This window comes from Astatotilapia calliptera, chromosome 5, assembly GCF_900246225.1.
Source record: "Astatotilapia calliptera chromosome 5, fAstCal1.2, whole genome shotgun sequence".
NCBI lineage: Eukaryota > Metazoa > Chordata > Actinopteri > Cichliformes > Cichlidae > Astatotilapia > Astatotilapia calliptera.
Window position 1 is genome coordinate 38268330 of NC_039306.1, and position 18944 is coordinate 38287273.

Below are 18944 nucleotides of genomic sequence, written 5' to 3' on the forward strand. Positions count from 1 at the left end.
GATTCTCCAGCAGGTGGTGCAACACCAGTCTCACATGCTTAACATGCTCAGCTCTGGACCTGGAGAAAATCAGAATGTCATCAAGGTAAACGAACACGAAGTGGTTAAAAAAATCTCGTAGGACGTCATTTACCAGGGCTTGGAAAATGGCAGGGGCGTTAGTGAGTCCGAACGGCATTATCAGGTACTCGAAGTGGCCCAGATGGGTGTTGAAGGCCGTCTTCCACTCGTCCCCCTCGCGGATGCGGACCAGGTGATAAGCATTGCGGAGATCAAGTTTGGGGAAATGGGTGGCTCCTTGAAGGAGTTCAAAAGCTGAGGCGAGCAGAGGTAGAGGATATTTGTTTTTGATAGTGATCTTGTTCAGTCCCCGATAGTCAATGCAGGGGCGTAGGGACGCATCTTTCTTTTCAACAAAAAAGAAGCCTGCACCCAAGGGAGAGGTGGAGGGACGGATGATGCCTGCTGCCAGGGAGTCGGTAATGTAGCGCTCCATAGACTCGCGCTCAGGTTTCGAGATACTGTAGAGTCGGCTATTGGGCAAGGGGGCGGCTGGGAGCAAATCAATCCCGCAGTTGTACGGACGATGGGGGGGCAGCGATTGGGCCCCGTCTTTGCTAAAGACTCGACCTAGATCATGATTCGGCTGGCACGGTTGACAAGTCGAGGCAAGTGGGCGGCCCCGCAGGATCGTCTGACATGCAACTGCAGAGCGTAAACACTGCTCATGGCAATGGGTGCTCCACCCTATGATACATCCCTTGGCCCCATCAATCTGTGGATTGTGTCGCTGGAGCCAGGGGAATCCCAAAACTAAGGGTGTGTCAGGTGCCTTGAAGAGAAACAGGAACATCTGTTCAGTGTGATTGCCGGAGAGAGTGAGTGTGATTTCTTGAGTGCGGTGAGTGACAGCGGCTAAAGGCCTGCCATTACGCGCTGACACCTGGAGCGTTTCAGGGAGAGGAACAACAGGCAAACCCATCTTGTGGGCCAAAGCCTCATCCAAAAAACTTTGTTCAGCTCCCGAGTCTATTAGTGCATCACAAGAATGGGTGTGGGAAAGAAACCGTAATTTAGCGGGGCAGCTGAGGTGGAGGAATGTATTCACCGGCGCACCCGTCAGTATCCCCACCTTTACTGGTGGGCTGAGTCTTTTAGCTGTGAGGGACAGGAGTCCGCGAAATAATAATAATAATATGATTAATTTCCCAGAATGGAGTTGTAAAGGAATTAAATACTTAGAACATATATTAGAGGGAACAGAATTTATTCCATTTGACAGACTAGTTGAACAATATGGGATCAACAAGACAAGGTTTTTAGAATATCAACAAATTAAATCCATAGTAAAAAAGAAATTTAACCTCAGTCAAGTTGAATTACAAACACCACTAAGTGCGGCACATTTTCTTACTCTTAAATCCCCCCAAATTATTATCTAAAATATACAGAACACTTTCTAAATTAGATGAATCAATATCCCTTCCTACTGCAAAGTGGGAAGCAGATTTATCAGTCAACCTAGACCAAAACTTCTGGTCTCAGATTTGCTTAAAAACTTTTAAATTAATTAAAAATCCCAGTCTGCAATTAATACAATACAAAATACTTCATAGAGTGCACTATACAGGTCATCGGATGTTCAAGATGGGCTTTACATCTTCCAACAACTGCTCACACTGTCAAGGCAATACACCAGACAATTACATCCACGCTCTTTGGTTCTGTCCACCAGTGCAAAAGTTTTGGCGCGAGATATGTGAAGACTTATCAAAGTGTCTGAAATGTAACATCCCAACTTCCCCCTTAGTGTGTCTACTGGGCAGCTTAGATAATGTCACTTCAGAAAAGAATATAGCCCATATGATCTTCACTGCCCTATGCATAGCCAAGAAAACAGTCCTCATGAACTGGAAAAATAAAAATAATCTTAATTCTAACCAATATAGAAATTATCTATTAGATTACATTAGTCTTGACACAGCCTCTGCCACCACATTAGATCAATTGCTCTGGGCCCCTTTTATCAGCTCCATCACCTAGTGGGGGTGGGGGGTCATAGTTTGGTCTCGCCTTCACTGTTGTGATTGGTGAGGGGGTAGGGACAGGCTTAGGGCGTCGGGGGATTCCCCGGAGGCATCTTCCTTGGGGAGCTCAACCCGGGGTAGCGGTCACGTCCGGTTGGGGGCTCTGTTGGCTCTCAGGTGACTGTTTCCTCGCGGCTGCGTGCAGCGGGGCTAGGGGAGGGTCTGTGCTGACGGACGTGGGTTACTGACCTGGCAACCTGGCTGCCCCTGGGTGGGTCCGGGATGGGCGTGAGGTTCTGGGGGCGCTCCGTCTCTGGGCTGGGGCCCGGGCCGGGCCTCAGGGGCTTGGGTCCTGGTTGGTGTGTTGCCGGAGTTGTGGGCGGGTGGGTGCATGGGGGCCCGGCCCTGGAGCAGGGTGCCGCCGGTGCGTCGAGCCGCCTGGGGGGCTCTTCAACTGGTGGGGGGGATGGTCACATCTTGCAGGAGCTTTCTTCTCTTCAGGAACTCTCTGCAGGAGGGGGAGATACAGGAGAGGTGGAGGAAGAGCTCAGCCTGGGCGTTTACCGTCTTATGTAGTCTGGAAGATGTGTGGATGGTGGGGTGGGTGCAGTTTTCTCTGTGGTGGGGTTGGGTGGACTGTCCAGGGCTCTGTGGAGCCGGGGGGCGCTACTGCACTGGGCCCCAGTCTGATGGGCCTGGGCCCCCCTTCCCTGGCGGGTCGCGGAGGGTGGGAGTGCCTACTGGGGTCAGCGGGGGAGCTGGCCCCAGGGAGGGGTTACCTGCCCCTCCCTTCCTTCCCTCCCCATCTCCAGCTGCCTCCCTCTTCCCGCTCCTCCACAACCACCCACACATGCAGGGCCTTGGAGTGGGGGTGTGTCACCAGGGTGCAGAGGAGGCTACCCCCCCCCCCCCCCTTCTGGCTGCCTCTGCCTCAATTTTATCCCACAACTTAGACATTCACATTATTCACACTCTCATTACACATACATATAGGATCTTGGGGGTGGGCACAATCACGGAGTCCAAATCACCATCAGGGTGTACACCTCACCCCTGACGTCGTTGCCCACCTCTCAATTTTAAATACACTTAGTCATTGAGGGCTAGCAGGAGGGACTATGCGCTTACCTGCTGCTCCTTGGCAGGTAGCTCCATGCCCTCCTGGGTTTTAATTGCACCTTAGAACACATATGCATCAACACTACAATGAGCGGGTGGAGGGAGGTTTGGAGTCTTCTCCCACCCCCATTCTCTGCGGCTTGTTGGAGCGGGAGGGCTAGTAGGAGGAGTTGGCCGTCCGACTGCGGTCTGGGGTGTGGGGCCTCCCTGCTGCTGCGGAGTCGGGGTGGTCTGCCCACCGCAGGGAAAACGGTAACACCACCTGGGTCTGGGTGCAATTCCCCCCTCCAGGGGCAAGGGTACCTAGACCCGGTTTGTAGAGTACGCTTTGGGAGTGTGATTGTGTGTACAGCGTCTCTTTATGTCTGTCTCCACGTTGGTTGAGTGTGGAGTGAGTGCATATGAGAGCATGAGGGTGGGAATGGATGTTTGTGTCTGTGTGTGCCTGTATGTCTGTGTCTATATGTCAGGTTGGGTATCAGATGCCACCTCTCTGGGGACACCTCAGGCCCTCCAAGGTTTGGAGGCCTATCTCCACCCACCACCACTTCCCCTGCCGGTGGCGGACTCCCTCAGGTGTCGGTGTGTTGGTGGTTCTTTGTGTCTGGGGGTGGGCGTCCGGGTACACACCGGCTCACTCCTTGGCGGCCGCTTGTCGGGGCCTGGGGCCTGGGGCTCGCTCGGGCCCCTTTGGAGGTGGGGTGTCCCCGGCCTCTCGGCCTGGGGCTCGGTCACTCAGGCACAGCTGGGGGCCGGCGGAGCTCACGGGCGCGTCACTGCAACTCCCCCTGACTTCTGCTCCGCGGCTGCTGGGCGAGCCCTCATCTGGGACTCTCCTCAGCTCTTACTGGAACAGTGGCGCGGCTGCCCCTCTGTTGGTCTTCCATGGTCTCTTGTGTTCTGGGGGCCTCTGGATGTCTGGAGTTTTGATCTCCTCCATACCCGCTTCACACCCTGGAGGACGGGGCTGTGGCCCCCCCACACTCCCTAGCAGATCATTACATGGAGAAACCTTTGGAATGCAAGCATGCTGATCCACACAGGTATGCACACATGGGTATTCACAGACGCGGACTAAAGCTTTCTTGGCTGCTGCCTCAAAGCACACTGTGCGCTGTCTATCTTGCGTGCTGCACAATATCGTTTATTATTTAGTAAATATTGATATCTATGACTAGCTAGTTTATTGTGATGGTGCTTTGTTTTCTCTATTATTATGTTACTCTTTGTTGTTTGCTGTCTCCTCTGTTTGTTTTTTTTGTTTTTTTTTTGTTTTTTTCTCCATACAGGTGACCCAGGAGTTCTTTTTTTTTTTCCTCTCTCTTCCCCCCCCTTCTCACCGTCTCTTCTCCCCTTTGGTTTTCTTTCTTTCTCTCCCCCTCTTTCTCTCATTCATTCCCCCTGTCCTATTTATTAAAAAAAAAAAAAAAATGACAAAGGATGAACTGAAGCTCTGCCATCACGTAATGTCGCATACTGCTGTTTCTGATGTCATTTAAGAAAAAAAAAAAAAAAAAAAAAAAAAAGGAGTCCGCGAAATGCCCCTTTTTCCCACACACAAAACACTCACCCACCAGTTGTCTTCTGCTCCGGGTGAATTTAGTCCGTCCCAGCTGCATGGGTTGCTCCTCGTCAGCAGGTGAGTCCGTTCCCTCCTCTCTCCACTCGAGAGAGGGGAGTCCAGTCGGAACTCCTACGCCCCCTACTGACCGTCGCCCATCTCCAGTCTGCCTGCCAAACTCCCGCATATGGTCGTCTAGACTGATACACATGTTAACCAGGGCACTTAACGATTTAGGAAGCTCTTTAGTGGCCAACTCAAGTTTGACATTCTCATTTAAGCTGTTTAGGAATGCTCCTCAGAGCGCCTTTTCCTCCCAGCCCGTCTCCTCGGCCAGGATCCAAAAGTCCACGGAGAAGTCTGCCACGCTCCGCCGGCCCTGCTTTAAAGTAAACATGCGATGAGCAGCACTGTCAGGGTTAGAGCCTTTGTCAAACACACACTGAAATTTGCTCAAAAAATCACTATATGAGATGGAGGGTTGGGCGCTCAGGGCTGCTTGAGCCCAGAGTAGTGCTTGTCCGGTCATGAGCTCCACCATAAGGGTGATCTTGGCACTATCAGAGGCATAAGCTCGAGTCTGCTGCCTAAAAATCAGAGAGCATTGAGTCAAAAATCCCCGGGTTTTGTCCAACTCTCCACTGAATTTTTCAGGTACAGGTAACGTGTGTTCTCGCTGAGGCGGAGGCGGAGATGGAGGAAGGGGACAGGCCACTGCTACATTTAGAAGCTCCACTGGTTTTTGTGGTGGTGTGGTGGGCTCTGGTGGTTGAACGAGTGCTCTAGGTGTAGCAAGCAACATACCTTACAGTTCAGATACCACCTGTAGTAGCGCGGACTGGTCCTCGGCCACATGCTGCAGCATCTTTTCATGCCGCTCCAACCGTTCAGCTTGAAGCGTGAGCTCGCGCTGGACGGGAGTTGAGTCCGCTGACTCCATTGCTGGCTGGATTGTTCTGTCACGGGTAATGGGGAAGTACGGACTCAGTCGCGGAGCTCAGGATGCAAAGTACACAGTGCGTTTATTTACAGTGCCCAAAAACAGTTTCAAAACATAAAGTGAAGTGCAAAGTCCAACAGTGATCTTCTCCAAACTCCCAGTGGTGCGCAGGTGAGTTTCCAAAGGACCGTCCGACCATGACACTGTGGATGTAAAACAGTAACACACCTCCTGCTCTGTGTGTCTTTAATTGTAAGTAAATGCAATATGTTTTCATTTTAAAATGCAGTGCAAAAAACTTCTGCTCTGACTCTTTTTTTTTTTTTAGCAAAAAGCTTTTTTTTGCCTGTTGTGGAAGTTTTCCATTCAAATAAAGCCTGCAGATGAGCGGTGAGTGGTAGCTAACATTCTTTAATCAAACACACAAAGAACAGACAACCAAGCTTGATGAAGTCCCTGCATGACCGCGGGACAGACGGTCAGCAGAGTCTGAGCCCAGCATGGCTCTCAGTTAAATACCTTCTCCAGGAACAAAAGGCAGTACACAGCTGTTTCACACCTTAAGGTTCACACTCCCTTGTTACCTCCCAGAGTCCTCGAAGACACAAAAGACTCTTCCTGTGGAGTTGTCTGCTTCCCCCAACTTCCTTACTACACCCCCACCATTTGTCTTACTGTATGAGTGTGAGACATGTTAAAATCCAGTGGCACCAAGGTATCATACAATAAAATAATGTGATTAATACATAAGTAAAAGAAATTCCTATACACTCCTTTTTTGCAACTATAACATCTTCTTTCTTTCTTTTTTTTTCTTTTTTCTTTTGGCCTGTCCCGTTTGGCTCTTTTGCATCAGAATTGTTGTCTAAAGGCAAAGAAAGATGCCCAACGGATTTACTTTACCAAATTGACCATCCCAGCCTTGCGGTAATGGTCCATTTGATTCACCTTTTATTGTTTATTTTATTTTCACTTGCTGAATACGGGACAAACTTGACTGGGGGAAAGAAGGGGAGAAAGAAAGAGGGAAAGAGAAACAGCTGAGAAGAGGGACGGGGGAGAAAGGCAAAAAACAAAAACCAACAGAACGGGCAGAGAAAAAAAAGCATATATCAATCACCTGGATCACCTGTTGAGAAAGAAAAAAGAAAACAAGCAGAAGAGAACAAGAGTAATAGAATAAACAACATCACAATGATATATGGGAATATGACAGTAAATACTAAATATTAAACATTATTGTGCAGCACATAAGATCAACAGAACACAGTGTGCTTTGAGGTAGGAGCCAAAAAGGGTGTAGTTTGTGGGTGTGATCACCCGTGTGTACACCTGTGAGCATGGACGCGCTTGTTTTTTTTAAAAGGTTCCTTCATGTAATGATCTGCTAGAGGGTGTGGGGGGGCCACAGCCCCGTCCTCCAGGGCCTGAAGCAGGTATGGAGGAGATCAAAACTCCAGACATCCAGAGGCCCCCAGAACACAAGAGACCAAGGAAGACCAACAGAGGGGCAGCCGCGCCACTGTCCCAGAAAGAGCTGAGGAGAGTCCCAGATGAGGGCTCACTCAGCAGCCGCGGAGCAGAAGCCGGGGGGAGTTGCAGTGACGCGCCCGTGAGCTCCGCCGGCAGCCAGCCGTGCCTGAGTGACCGAGCCCCAGGCCGAGAGGCCGGGGGCACCCCACCTCCGAAGTGGCCCGAGCGAGCCCCAGGCTCCAGGCCCCGATAAGCGGCCGCCAAGGAGTGAGCCAGTGTGTACCTGGACGCCCATCTATAACATCTTCATAGATTTTTCTTTGTGCACCTGTGTGCAGTCATAGGACAAGAAGGGGCCATCCACAAATTGTTCCCACAAACCTGGGAGCATGAAATTGTCCAGGGGGTTTCTTCCATTGGAACTGAAGGGCACTCTTATGACCAACCACCAAAACCAGACTTTTCCATCAGATGGCCACATGAAGTGCAATTCGACCATATTAGAGCGATTACACCATGCTGTAGGTATAACAGGTACTGCACTGCAGTGGTTTGTATCATATCTATCTAATAGACTCCAGTTTGTGCATGTAAATGGAGAGTCCTCTTCACACACTGAGGTTAATTATGGAGTTCCACAGGGTTCAGTGCTAGGACCAATTCTGTTTACATTATACATGCTTCCCTTAGGCAGCATCATTAGAAGACATAGCATACATTTACACTGCCATGCAGATGACACCCAGCTCTATCTGTCCATGAAGCCAGATAAGACACACCAATTAGTTCAATTCAATTCAATTCAATTTTATTTATATAGCGCCAAATCACAACAAAAGTCGCCTCAAGGCGCTTCATAGATACAGAGAAAAACCCAACAATCATATGACCCCCTATGAGCAGCACTTTGGTGACAGTGGGAAGGAAAAACTCCCTTTCAACAGGAAGAAACCTCCAGCAGACCCAGGCTCAGGGAGGGGCGGGGCCATCTCCTGCAACCGGCTGAGGTGAGAGAAGGAAGACAGGATAAAGACATGCTGTGGAAGAGAGACAGAGGTTAATAACAGATATGATTCAATGCAGAGAGGTCTGTTAACACATAGTGAGTGAGAAAGGTGACTGGAAAGGAAAAACTCAATGCATCATGGGAATCCCCCGGCAGCCGACGTCTATCGCAGCATAACTAAATCAAATCAAATCAAATCAAATCAAATCAAATCAAATCAAATCACTTTTATTGTCACATCACATGTGCAGGTACATTGGTACAGCACATGTGAGTGAAATTCTTGTGTGCGAGCTTCACAAGCAACAGAGTTGTGCAAAATACAATAATGTAAACAAGCAAAATACAAGAATGGCTACATCTGAAACTAATAAATATATGTACAATATATAATAGTATATGCATTTCTGGATGTGTAAACTAAATATTTTTCTACGTGTGTGTGTGTGTGTGTGTGTGTGTGTGTGTGTGTGTGTGTGTGTGTGTGTGTGTGTGTGTGTACACATATTTTACAAATTAAATAGAGTAAACAATAAATAAAATATATAAAATAAAATATACAGAGTGAGACATGTGCAAAACAGTGGCATTACTGTACAGTGTGGAGTGCATAATGTTAAAGTTCCAGTAGTGAAGCTGAGGTGTCTATGACGTGTTCAGCAGTCTGATGGCCTGGTGGAAGAAGCTGTCTCTCAGTCTGCTGGTACGGGACCGGATGCTGCAGAACCTCCTTCCTGATGGAAGTAGTCTGAACAGTTTATGGCTGGGGTGACTGGAGTCCTTGATGATCCTCCTCGCTTTCCTCAGGCACCGCTTCCTGTAGATGTCTTGGAGGGAGGGAAGCTCACCTCCAATTATCCGTTCAGAGCACCGCACTACTCGCTGGAGAGCTTTGCAGTTGTAGGCCTTCTTCACTGTTTTGTTTGTGTGTACTGACCACGTAAGATCCTCAGCCAGATGTACACCAAGGAACCGGAAGCTGCTCACTCTCTCCACAGCAGCGCCGTTGATGGTGATGGGGGTGTGTACTTCTCTGCACCTCCGGAAGTCCACTATCAACTCCTTTGTCTTTGCGACGTTGAGGGTGAGATGGTTGTCTTGACACCAGTGGGTCAGGGCGCTGACCTCCTCCCTGTAAGCTGTCTCATCACTGTTGGTGATAAGACCCACCACTGTAGTGTCGTCCGCAAACTTCACAATGATGTTGGAGTTGTGGGAGGATTCAGGGTCACCTGGTCCAGCCCTAACTATATGCTTCAGCAACAAGGAAAGTTTGAAGCCTAATCTTGAAAGTAGAGATAGTGTCTGTCTCCCGAATCCAAACTCGAAGCTGGTTCCACAGAAGAGGGGCCTGAAAACTGAAGGCTCTGCCTCCCATTCTACTTTTAAATACTCTAGGAACAACAAGTAGGCCTGCAGAGCGAGAGTGCTCCAATAGGGTGATATGGTACTACAAGGTCATTAAGATAAGATGGGGCCTGATTATTTAAGACCTTGTATGTGAGGAGCAGGATTTTGAATTCAATTCTGGATTTAACAGGAAGCCAATGAAGGGAGGCCAAAACAGGAGAAATATCCTCTCTCTTTCTAGTCCCTGTCAGGACTCTTGCTGCAGCATTTTGGATTAGCTGAAGGCTTTTCAGTGAGTTTTTTGGACATCCTGATAATAATGAATTACAGTCGTCCAGCCTGGAAGTAATAAATGCATGAACTAGTTTTTCAGCGTCACTCTGAGACAGGATATTTCTAATTTTAGAGATGTTGCACAAATGGAAGAACGCAGTCTTACATATTTGTTTAATATGTGCGTTGAAGGACATGTCCTGGTCAAAAATGACTCCAAGGTTCCTCACAGCATTACTGGAGGCCAAGGTAATGCCATCCAGAGTAAGAATCTGGTTAGATACCATATTTCTAATCTTTTCAGGGCCGAGTACAACAACCTCAGTTTGATCTGAATTAAGAAGCAAAAAGTTAGCGGCCATCCAGGTCTTTATGTCTTTAAGACATTCCTGCAGTTTAACTCATTGGTGTGTGTTATCTGGCTTCATGGACAGATAGACCTGGGTGTCATCAGCATAGCAGTGAAAATGTATGCTATGTCTTCTAATGATGCTGCCTAAGGGAAGCATGTATAATGTAAACAGAATTGGTCCTAGCACTGAACCCTGTGGAACTCCATAATTAACCTCAGTGTGTGAAGAGGACTCTCCATTTACATGCACAAACTGGAGTCTATTAGATAGATATGATACAAACCACTGCAGCACAGTACCTGTAATACCTACAGCATGTTCTAATCGCTCTAATAGGATATTATGGTCGACAGTATCGAACGCTGCACTGAGGTCTAGCAGGACAAGCACAGAGATGAGTCCACTGTCAGAGGCCATAAGAAGATCATTTGTAACCTTCACTAAAGCTGTTTCTGTGCTGTGATGAGCTCTGAAACCTGACTGAAACTCTTCAAATAAACCATTCCTCTGCAGATGATCTGTTAGCTGTTTGACAACTACTCTTTCAAGGATTTTTGATATGAAAGGAAGGTTGGAGATTGGCCTATAATTACCTAAGACTGCTGGGTCTAGAGATGGCTTTTTGAGTAAAGGTTTAACTACAGCTAGCTTGAAGGCCTGTGGTACATAGCTGATTATTAGAGATAGGTTGATCATATTTGAGATTGAAGCATTAATTAATGGCAGGACTTCTTTGAGCAGTTTTGTAGGAATGGGGTCTAAAAGACACGTTGATGGTTTGGAGGAAGTAATTATTGAAGTTAACTCAGAAAGATCAATTGGAGAAAAAGAGTCTAACTTAACATCAATGGTACTAAGAGTAGCTGTAGATAATATTACATCTGTGGGATGATTATTGGTCATTTTTTCTCTAATGATAAAAATTTCATTTGTGAAGAAGTTCATGAAGTCATTACTAGTTAACGTTAAAGGGATGGTTGGCTCAACAGAGCTCTGACTTTTTGTCAGCCTGGCTACAGTGCTGAAGAGAAACCTGGGGTTGTTCTTATTTTCTTCAATCAGTGATGAATAGTAAGATGTTCTGGCTTTGTGGAGGGCTTTCTTATAAAGCAGCATCTGCTTTAGGCTACGTGTTTGAGAATTATACCACGGAGTCAGGTACTTCTGATTAGAGACCTGGTACAGGGCATTGAAGATGATAACAGTGGGTGGATTATATTCTTAAACTTAGTTACAGCGCTTTCAGAAAGACATCTACTGTGATAAAGTCTACTCTCCACCGCTGTGTAATCAATTATTGTAAATGTAAATGTTATCAGGAAATGATCAGACAGGAGAGGGTTTTCAGGAAACACTGTTAAATGTTCAGTTTCTATGCCATATGTTAAAACAAGATCTAGAGTGTGATTAAAGTGGTGGGTGGGTTCTTTTACATTTTGAGAGAAACCAATTGAGTCTAATAACAGATTAAATGCCATGTTGAGGCTGTCATTTTTAGCATCTACGTGGATGTTAAAATCACCCACAATAATGATTTTATCTGAGCTCAGAACTAAATTAGATATAAAGTCTGAGAAATCAGACAGAAACTCTGTGTAAGGCCCGGGTGGACGATAGATGATAACAAGTAAGACTGGTTTCTGAGTTTCACAGCTGGGGTGGACGAGGCGAAGCATCAGGCTTTCAAATGAATTAAAAGTCTGTCTTGGTCTTTCATTAATTAATAGGCTGGTGTGAAAAATTGCTGCCACACCGCCCCCTCGGTCTGTGCTTCGAGGTTTCTGGTAGTTAGAATGACTCGGGGGTGTTGATTCATTTAAACTAACATAATCATCCTGCTGCAACCAGGTTTCTGTAAGGCGGAGTAAATCAATTTGTTGATCAATTATTAAGTCATGTAATAACAGAGACTTGGAGGAGAGAGACCTAATATTTAATAATCCACATTTCACTGTTTTACTCTTTGGTTCAGATGTGGATACTGTATTGCTCTTTCTTTGTAATTGTTTATGTTTAAGTTGTTTGTTGCTGGTTTTTAGTTTGTTTTTTGTCTTTTTGGAAGCTGACACAGTCTCTATGGAGATGGGTTTTTGGGGGGTTAGCAGGAGGAGAGAAGCTGCGGAGAGGCGTGTAAGACTGCAACTCTGCTTCCTGGTCCCAACTCTGGATAGTCATATTTTGGGGGGTTTAATAAATTTGTCCATATTTCTAGAAATGAGAGCTGCTCCATCCAAAGTGGGATGGATGCCGTCTCTCCTAACAAGACCAGGTTTCCTCCAGAAGGTTTGCCAATTATCTATGAAGCCCACATCGTTTCTATGACACCACTCAGACAGCCAGCAATTTAAGGAGAACATGCGGCTAAACATGTCACTCCTGATCTGATTGGGGAGGGGACCAGAGAAAACTATAGAGTCCGACACTGTTTTGGCAAAGTTGCACACCGATTCAATATTGATTTTAGTGACCTCCGATTGGCGTAACCGGGTGTCATTACTGCCGACGTGAATTATGATTTTACTGAATTTACGTTTACCCTTAGCCAGCAGTTTTAAATTTCCTTCAATGTCGCCTGCTCTGGCCCCTGGGAGACAATTGACTATGGTTGCCGGTGTCTCTAGCTTCACATGTCTGAGAACAGAATCACCAATTACCAGAGTTTGACCCCCGGCGGGTGTGTCGCCGAGTGGGGAAAAACGGTTAGACACATGAACGGGTTGGTGGTGTACCTGGGGCTTCTGTTTAGGACTATGCTTCCTCCTCACAGTGACCCAGCCGCCCTCTTTCCCCAGCTGCTTGGGGTCTGCCGGGGAACAGCTAGCGGGCCTATGCTATCTTCGGCTGCACCAGCTACAGGGGCCTGGCTAGCTATGGGTGAATGAAGGGTGCGAAGCCGAGTTTCCAATTCAGTAATCCTGGCCTCCAGAGCTGCAAATATGCTACATTTGTTACAGATATCATTACCGCTAAAGGAGGCCGAGGAGTAACTAAACATCTGACACAATGAGCAAGAAAGTGCAGGAGGGACAGGTGAAGTAGCCATGGTGCTAACGAGTCGGCTACGAGCTAAGCTAAGCTAGCGAAACAGTACAGAGACAGTGAGTGAATACTTTGGCTATAAATTAGGTAGTGAGTACACAGACAGTGTGCTTCGGATGAAGCATGTGAAGTTTATACTATGAAAGAAGAATGTATTTAAAAGTTGTTAATTAAATTGCTAAGCAAATAAGCTACTCAGAAACACCACTGTGTTTGAGCAGGAACAGGAAGTGATACTCTACCGGAGAGCGAGCAAACACCAAGTGACAGCGCCAATTAGTTAAACTGCAGGAATGTCTTAAAGACATAAAGACCTGGATGGCCACTAACTTTCTGCTTCTTCATTCAGATCAAACTGAGGTTATTGTACTCGGCCCTGAAAAGATTAGAAATATGGTATCTAACCAGATTCTTACTCTGGATGGCATTACCTTGGCCTCCAGTAATGCTGTGAGGGACCTTGAAGTCATTTTTGACCAGGACATGTCCTTCAATGCACATATTAAACAAATATGTAAGACTGCGTTCTTCCATTTGTGCAACATCTCTAAAATTAGAAATATCCTGTCTCAGAGTGACGCTGAAAAACTAGTTCATGCATTTATTACTTCCAGGCTGGACTACTGTAATTCATTATTATCAGGAAGTCCTAAAAACTCGCTGAAAAGCCTTCAGCTAATCCAAAATGCTGCAGCAAGAGTCCTGACAGGGACTAGAAAGAGAGAGGATATTTCTCCTGTTTTGGCTTCCTGTTAAATCCAGAATTCAAAATCCTGCTGCTCACATACAAGGTCTTAAATAATCAGGCCCCATCTTATCTTAATGACCTTGTAGTACCATATCACCCTATTAGAGCTCTTCACTCTTGCTCTGCAGGCCTACTTGTTGTTCCTAGAGTATTTAAAAGTAGAATGGGAGGCAGAGCCTTCAGTTTTCAGGCCCCTCTTCTGTGGAACCAGCTTCCAGTTTGGATTCGGGAGACAGACACTATCTCTACTTTCAAGATTAGGCTTCAAACTTTCCTTTTTGCTAAAGCATATAGTTAGGGCTGGACCAGGTGACCCTGAATCCTCCCTTAGTTATGCTGCAATAGACGTAGGCTGCCGGGGATTCCCATGATGCATTGAGTTTTTCCTTTCCAGTCACCTTTCTCACTCACTATGTGTTAACAGACCTCTCTGCATTGAATCATATCTGTTATTAACCTCTGTCTCTCTTCCACAGCATGTCTTTATCCTGTCTTCCTTCTGTCTCCCCAACCGGTCACAGCAGATGGCCCCGCCCCTCCCTGAGCCTGGTTCTGCTGGAGGTTTCTTCCTGTTAAAAGGGAGTTTTTCCTTCCCACTGTCGCCAAAGTGCTTGCTCATTGGGGGTCATATGATTGTTGGGTTTTTCTCTGTATCTATGAAGCGCCTTGAGGGGACTTTTGTTGTGATTTGGCGCTATATAAATAAAATTGAATTGAATTGAATTATACCCCAGGTCTAGGTACCCTTGCCCCTGGAGGGGGAAACTGCACCATTTGGTCACAAATTGGTCGCACTCTAGAGCCCTGCCCCTGCGCCTTTCATGGACCTTTTTGTTTGTTTAATTTTGAACTGTTTCCTTGGCCTCAGTGCTGTTCTAGACACTCTGTTTTGGACTCTTGTTCCCCATTTTTTAAGTCTGGCTCCTTGTTTTTAGTTTGTTTTGGTCTGCTTCTCTGTGTTATGTTTCCTGTTTTACTTTGATGGTCCATGTCTTATGTTAATGTGTCTGGTTTTGCTTTCCCTGGCTCGTTAGGCCTGATTTGTCTTTGCTGTGCTTCCCTCCTTTCTCTCATTCCCTGATTGCTCCCTCTGTGTATTTAAGCCCTGTGTTTTCATTGGTCTGTGTCGCCATCTACAATCATCCCACGCTGTGTGTTCTGCCTGTGTAATTTTATTTTGTGTTTTTGTGGTTTTGTTATGTTTCGCCATCCAGTAATAAAAGCTGAGTTTTGAATGCAGTTTTTGCCTGCCGTGAGTCTGCACTTTGGGCCCACCATTCCCACCTGCATACAGCCGACACATGACACGTATGGGATTAAAGCGCAGATCAACAGTCCGCTGGGGCCACTGAGGGTGAGCGTGACCCCGCAACTTGAGGCACTTTATCCAGGTAAGCTGAGCCCGCTTTGGGGGATCTAAAAGATTTTTCCTGACCATTCAGCTTGATACTGTGGCTAGTCGGGTACATCATCGCGAAGGGGATACCCATCTCCCTGTTAGAATCCCTGCCGTTTCTTCAGGACTGCGGCGGAGAAGTCCTCAAATATCACATCCACACTACCGTCGACCACCTGCCAAGCCATCTGAGAGGTCTTGTCTACGCCATCGACCACCAGCCAAGCCACCCGAGGGCCTTCGTGCAGGCCCACGCCGCCATCGACCGCCAGCCAAGCCGCCCGACAGGTCTCGTCCATGCCCATGTCGCCGCCAGCCAAGCTGCCCAACAGGTCTCGTCCACATCACCGCCAGCCACAAGCCAAGCCGCCCCAGTGTGTTAATTTTGCTTCAGTTTGCCTTGCCCTTTGTTTGTACCTTTTTTACCAGTCATATTAAACTTTTTGTTAACATTTCAAGTTCTGTTCCCTGTTCCTTGGAGTCTACGTTTTGGGTCCTTTTGTCAACCCCTACAGTCTGCCCTCGTCAGACTGTGACAGAAACACAGGTAACAACACTTGGTTACTTAAATTATACAAGAAATTCACTAAAAATGGCAAAAACAGTTATCTAATTTGAAGATCTCCACTCAAATTCAGTAAGCCGCTGGAGGAAAGTTGTGACATGAGGGTTAATCGCTTCACAGCGGTCCCAGTATTTCTGCTTGTCCCAACCTTGGAGGTACATTTTGTTCCCTCTTCAGGGTTTATCCTTACAAAAAACCTTGCACACGCTGACTCCTGGTATTTAAGGTTCAATACATAGAATGAACCAAAGAAGACTGACATCGCATCAGCAAAGGTGTTCTCTTTGTCCAGCTCAACAATTACACGCCCCTCTGCACTCACCATCCAGCAGGTGGCGGTCATTGAACTTTGTCCTTAAATGTATAGGGCAACATGTTGTCATTATGCAACATAAAATAATTTCAATACTTCACTTCTTCACACTGTCTAGATAGTCATAAAGCAAAGTATACAGTTAATTATTAACAGAGATGGGCAGTAACGCGTTACTGTAATCTGATTACTTTTTTCAGGTAACGAGTAAAGTAAGGGATTACTATTGCAAAAACTGTAATTAGATTACCATTACTTTCCCGTAGGAATGCTGCGTTACTACGTTACTAAAACTGTGATTTTGCGAGAATGTCTCATGACAGTGACGTAAGCGAGTGCGACGTTCGTGATAACAGCTGTGTGCAGATCAACAATGGATCAAATATCGAGTGCGGGAGAGAGTATGAGCGTGCAGCGTTTAAAGCGTGGAAGCACTGACCTTACTCTGAATTTGATTCCATAAAAACTGACAAAAACATTAGTGTCCGTTGTGCGTGGGAAGAAAACTTCTTTTTACACCGAAAAAACCCTAAACTTCCAAGCAAGCACCGAGTAGCTACGACGTAATGGGAAACTCACAGAGAAACGTGTGGATTCTTCCACTGACCGCTGCACACCTGCACCAGGGTAAACCTCCGCCTACCTCACTCCTGCTTTACAGGTAAAAATAGAGCAACAGGACCGCTAGTCTTTGATGTTATTTATTTTCTGCTGTGTTTTACTTGCATCTATTTGAAAGACTGAGTGTAAACACAAAAATATATATTTATTTTATGTGCTGGAATGTGTAGAAAATAAGTTTAAATGTTAAACAAATTTCTTCCAGGTTGTAAATCGTGTTTTTAAAAAGTAACTAAGTAATTAATTACTTTGAAAATAAGTAATGAGTAAAGTAACGGGCTTACTTTTTTGGGGAAGTAATCGGTAATTAGTTACTGATTACTTTTTTCAAGTAACTTGACCAACACTGATTATTAATGGCCTTATGTACACAAGTCCATTTTAACATATTATAATTGTACATAATTGGGAATTATTCTGCACATTAAACACACCTAACAAAGAGTCAGCCCAGTTAAATTACCGGAGGTGAATCAACTGTATGGTTATTTTGGAGTTTATAGTTTGTGCTGCTGTTAAACTTTACAGAATTGACTTCAGTATTTCTGCTGTTGGTGTAGCTAGACTACCATGTTGATCAGTAATATGTAATGTGAAATTTGATATTGTTACTTTGCTGGATTCACTGAGACACTTGTCCAACAACCTTGGTTTATAAAGGAAATTTGAGCTAACAAAACAGAGACTGGATACCTGTGTCCATGAAAAGCTCCTGTGCCAAACAGAAATTCTAATATGGTCTAATCAGCTCTATTTCATGAATGACTTCTTACCAAGCATAATCAGCCTTGGGGTGATGGGCAGGTTGCTCTCTGCTTCAAGGGACATCCTGGTAGAAGTTTCCTGCCAGATAAAGGACCAGGACATTTTATGTAACAAATAAAAAAATATAACAGGACAGCAAGCAACAGCATTAATCATAGAGCTGTATGAAAGAAGCTTACATCTGCTAAGACAAAGAGGGAGTCTTCATCTTCCTTGTAATACTTCATCATGAGAAGTATGGCTGCTGTGCCAACCTTGTTGTTGGTCAAAACTCCCTCACTTTCTATCTGCTGGATGAGTGTCCTTATACCAAGCTTCCATTTGAGCTTCTGGGTGGAGAAATAGTTAACAATCCTTCTGCCTTTGGTTATGAGGGCCTGACCTAAGCGCTCACTGATATCAATGCCTGTGAGTTTGTAAAAGTGGTTCGAAAAAGACCTTTCTGAGTAAACAAGACAGGCCACTGCTCCTGAATTTCAGCTACTGTTGATAAGCTGCCGCTGAGAAATATATGTGAGGCACATGAAGTCATCCACATCAGCTCTCTCCACAACTCCAGGTCCTTCTGAATTAAAAATTGTTAACAGGATGTGTTTCTTTTCCTCTAAAGAAGCTGGCGTTTCCCCCTCAGGAAGTTCAACTGGCTGCCAATTTATACAACCATAGCTATCAACAAGGCATCTAACTTTTTTATGTGAGTTTGCATTACTGTTGGGACTGCAGTCTTCCTCATTCCTGGTTCTCTTTGTTTGACGAAGTCTATGTGTTGTATTATCTCGATTAACATGTTCAACTCTAGATTTAATGCTTCTTAGTAATGAATAATGTCCACAACCCAGTCTTTCTCCCTTTTCAGTAAAATCTGCAGATGTTTGAGGGTATCTGTTTACAATGATCTTAGCAACCTCTTCACAAGACGCACGTTTAGGGTTTCTGCAGTTAACTTGCATGGCCTCCACAACAATTCTAACCATACTTCTGTCCTCTCGATGACCTCTGTCTCCTCTTGTGACTGTATGCGACAGTTGGAGTGGAAATCTTTCCCAAGCTCCAGAGTAATCGTGTCATTCAAATTCTTTGGTCTGCCATCTAAAAAAAAAAGAGAGAGAGATCATTGGAAAAGCAACTTTATATGGCTATTTCAACAAATATGTCCTCACTAAAAGATGAACCCTGCAATTAGGTTTGAGTACTAACAGAAAGGCAGTTTTGGGGACCTTGTCTGAAGATGAAAAGCAATCCCAGGACTGCAAAAGAACTACAAACTGTAGTTGAAAAATACATCGTAAAATACTGTATATTTTACAGTTTGTCACAATTCCTGCGGTACTTTCCTGTTTCATTTTGTCGTGGGTCAGGACTGTTTGGTTTTGTTTGACAGCTACGTTCTGTTGT

The 18944-nt window shown here is 45.7% G+C and overlaps 1 pseudogene; it reads right to left on the reverse strand.

The window, feature by feature from the left end:
* Positions 1 to 5005: 5005 nt before the first annotated feature.
* Positions 5006 to 18523, reverse strand: LOC113023108 (uncharacterized; annotated as a pseudogene).
* Positions 18524 to 18944: the final 421 nt, after the last annotated feature.